The sequence below is a fragment of the Bombina bombina genome, chromosome 2 (genome assembly GCF_027579735.1).
Source record: "Bombina bombina isolate aBomBom1 chromosome 2, aBomBom1.pri, whole genome shotgun sequence".
Classification (NCBI taxonomy): Eukaryota; Metazoa; Chordata; class Amphibia; order Anura; family Bombinatoridae; genus Bombina; species Bombina bombina.
The window spans coordinates 259,111,963-259,116,284 of record NC_069500.1 but is presented as its reverse complement, the minus strand read 5'-3'; positions in this window follow the sequence as shown (position 1 = coordinate 259,116,284).

Sequence of the window (4,322 nt, the reverse complement as noted above, 5' to 3'; positions counted from 1 at the left end):
TGGGCTAAGTGCAAAATACTACAAGGCGTTTCTCCCGGAGCTTCTGCCACACCTCCAGAACTTGTTCAACACTTTACCTGACAATGGGGTATTACCGGCATCTATGCTTTTGGCATACATAACAGTATTACCAAAGCCGGGAAAGGCCCCAGATAAACCGCAAAGTTATCGGCCGATATCTTTGCTGAACACTGACGTCAAGATCTTGGCGAAGGTGTTAGCAAACAGAGTTAATAAGTACCTACCAGACTTGATTGCTTTAGATCAGGTCGGATTTATATCGGGTAGGGAAACTAGGGATAACACCCTTAAGGTGTTGCAGCTGATTTCACATTCTGTCGACCGGGGGCTGCCGTTCGCCCTGTTGTCGACTGATGCGGAAAAAGCTTTTGATAGGGTGAACTGGCAGTTCCTTAGAGGCACCTTGGGGAGAATGGGATTTGGGAGGCGGTTCATTAACACAGTTTTTAGCCTCTATTCCTCTCCAAGTGCGAGGATACGGGTCAATGGTCTTCTTTCAGAGTCATTCAATATCTCAAATGGCACTAGGCAGGGGTGTCCCTTATCCCCCTTACTATTTGCCATCTCGGTAGAGGCCCTAGCGTGTAATATCCGCGATTGCAAACAAATCAAAGGATATCCAATAGGAGATCGGGAATGTAAGATATGTATGTATGCTGATGATCTTCTGTTTACACTGCGAGATCTAGAGACATCGGTTCCTGCCTTGCTACAAGAGTTTGACAAATATGGTAGGGTCCCAAACTTCTTACTGAATGCCACTAAGTCTGAGGTTCTGGGAGTTAATTTAGACCCACTTGTAATGGGATGGCTCAAGGAACATAGTCCGTTTCAAATAAAAGAAAGCCAATTGAAATATCTTGGCATACACTTAGCTGTCTCAGCTGCAGACCTCTTTGAGGCTAACTATATGTCGCTTAGACGCACAGTTGCGGCTGATCTTTCAGGGTGGAAACACAAAACAATCTCTTGGTTGGGAAGAATAGGGGTAGTGAAAATGAATATCCTTCCAAGAATAATGTACCTGTTTCAAACACTACCTATCCCTTTACCTTCTACTTTCCTTACACAGTTCCAAAGCTTAATTGAGGAATATGTTTGGCAGGGGATCAGACCGAGAGTAAGCAGAAAAACGATGTATCTAGCTAGGGAAGATGGCGGACTGAGCCTCCCGGACCTCAGACTATACAGGAAAGCAGTGATTCTGCAGAGAATAGTTGAGTGGTGTCAGGGTAACCCACAAAAAGATTGGATTACTATTGACAAGGAAGTTTTACAAGTGCAGGAACTGTCGCCCCTATTGTGGACGGCTGCTAAGTACAGATCTTCCTGTGTGCGGAAGTACCCCTTGTTGGAGGAGCTGTTTAGCGTATGGGATACTACGATAAAAGTGGACTCCCATGTTTCAACATTGTATTCTCCCCTGACGCCTATATATTCCAACCTCGATCTACCACTTCAGTCTAGAATACTCCCGGAACAGAGCAGAGTGTTCGGTAACAGAGTGGCCAGCTTTGTTTCTATGGGGAGAATAAAGGCAAGGGAAGAGATTTTGGCTGTTTTTCCTGAGATCCCATTGTCTTGGTTTACCTATTTACAAATAGGTCATTTCATAAGCACCCATAAACATAAGACACATTTATTGAGGGACCCTACACCATTCGAGGCTTTATGTATGAAAAAAACTCCATCTAGACATTTGACCTCTATCATTTACGCTCTTCTCCTTCACCCCAAGGACAGCCCCCTTCCAAATTATACCAGAATGTGGCACAGAGAGTTGGGAATGGATTTGTCCGAGGAGGCGTGGCAGCGTATTTTCCGGGCTGCCAGGACAGTCTCGGTCTCAGCTCGTATACAAGAATCTCACTACAAGTTCCTGAGTAGATGGTATCTTACGCCATCTAGGCTTCGAGCAATCTACCCTAGAGTTTCAGACAGGTGCTGGAGAGGGTGCGGGGAGACAGGAACGATTTTACATATCTGGTGGGATTGCCCCCTCTTGGAGCCCTTCTGGACCTCCGTTTGGCGGGAGATTCAGGGGATTCTGGAGATGGATATTCCAAAAATCCCAGAGATATTGTTGTTCCATTTCCCCAATAAAATAAAGGACAGTCTGAAAAAGACACTTCTAAAATTGATGTTGACAGGAGCCAAGAACCTTGTCCCCCGGAGGTGGAAATCAGCTCAGATTCCCACGCTGGCGGATTGGAAACAAAGTGTGCAGGACATCCTGCTTCTGGAAAAATATCACTATGTTAGGATTCAGAAGCTGGACGTCTATATGACGCTGCTGCAGATGTGGGACGGTGCCTGCCCAGCGGGCTAGTTAGTAGACCTGGAACCATTGTAACTTAATAGATAGGTGCACAATGTGAGTTACCTATTCCCTTTTAATTTTTTTTTTTTTTTTTTTTTTCTTCTCTTTCTTCCCTCCCCCCCCCCCTTTTTCTTTCACCCTTCTCTCTTTTCTACCTCTCTCTATTTCAGTATCTTATATCTCTCTGTCTATTCTCTGACTATTCACTTATTGACATGAAGTCGAGGGGTATGCAAGGACCGGTCACTTTAGTAGTGATGACATACTGAAATAAGTCAATATCATTTTTATTTTACTCTAACTGGCCCTGTTAGGTTTTTTCTTTTCTTTTTTTTTTCTCTATGTGTTCGTTTTGCCCAACTTTTTGGGCATATCTACAAAAGTTATATTTCATGTTACAGAAAAATTTCTAAAAATTGTAAAAATGGAGCAAAATGATTGTCAAAGCTTTGTCAAATTCTGTATATTCTTTCATGCCATACCATTGACTTTCATGTATAATGTCTGTTTATTTTTCTTTTTCCAATAAAGCTCCTTTAAAAAAAAAAAAAAAAAAATGGTTATTTAATCTATACTAATTCTGAATTTATTTCCTATATAAATATCCCATGCAGCAATTATCTATTAATACAATGTGTTTATATTTATTATCATATAAAAGACAGTCACATATCCATTAAAAATATAAATATTTTCTTATAATGCTGAAATGTATTTTACTTGCCTATAACATAGTTGTTTTAAAATTTCATTGTGAGCCATTTGCTTTCTCAGTGTTATCCTAAGGTCTTCACTGCCCTTTCTTCTAACTCAGTTCCCAGACTCTTCGTCTTTTACTCACCACATGGGGTCCGTTTGTATATCTCAGTGTGAGCAGCCACACAGTATGAGCCATTCAACAAATTTGTGCTAATTATCAGCTCCTTTGTTGGCAGGAAGTCCATATATGAGTAGGTATCCTGATCTATGCATCAAAATGCTGTCTTTGGTTCAGCCTGGAGATGTGTATTCAGTATTTTACCTGTGTTAATTTTCAGTTCCTTGTGGTTACACAATTGCATAATTTAGCATATTGAGTGTGGGAGATCTCTTGGAAACAATCCTTGTTCTACAAACAATCCATTTGATAATATTATTTAATAATATTTCAAATACCTTGACATAAATCCCCCTTTCCAATTCAAAAATATGTAGGACACATGTATTTGAATTGGATCAAAGTTAGTGGTATTTGGTGAGGATGTTGACCGTACACATCATAGACAGTCTTCTATGTAGATAGTCTGTCATTTTTGAGCCTTCATGCTCATCAGCTGGTCATCTTTAAACTACAGTATGTCTTTTGTGCATTTGGGGATATGACACTTCATTCTCCCTCTATGACTTGTATTTGGGATCTGGGATGACATGCCGGCAATTGATTGATATGGACCCATTTATCTATGAAACTTTCATTTTTGGGGATCCTTATTTTATAGGCCACTGGAGATATTTTGTCCGTAATGACAAAAGGACCTTTCCATGAGGGGAGTAATTTCTTCTCACTAACCTGATCTCTTCCAAAGTTATAAAGATAAACTTTATCATTTATTTCATATTCCTTTTTGGACATTTTGAGATCATAATAGGTTTTAGTGGCAGTTGCGGCTCTTTCTAAATTCCTTTGAGCAAATGCAAAGGCATATTGCAGGTGCTTTCTTAGGTTCTCCACATATTGATGTGTATTGGCAGCGTTTATCAAGTTTTGGTCTGATGTACGGTACAGCAGATGCTGAGGTAGAACCATTCTTCTACCAGTCATCAGTTCAAAAGGTGACATCTTGGTAGCACTACTTGGAGTTACTCTTAATGCCATTAGGACTAGAGGTAGTTTTACATCCCAGTCTTTACCCGTTTCACTCACAAACTTTTTGAGGATTTTAACAATGAACTGGTTGTAACGCTCTACACCACCACTTGAGGCAGCTCTATAAGCAATATG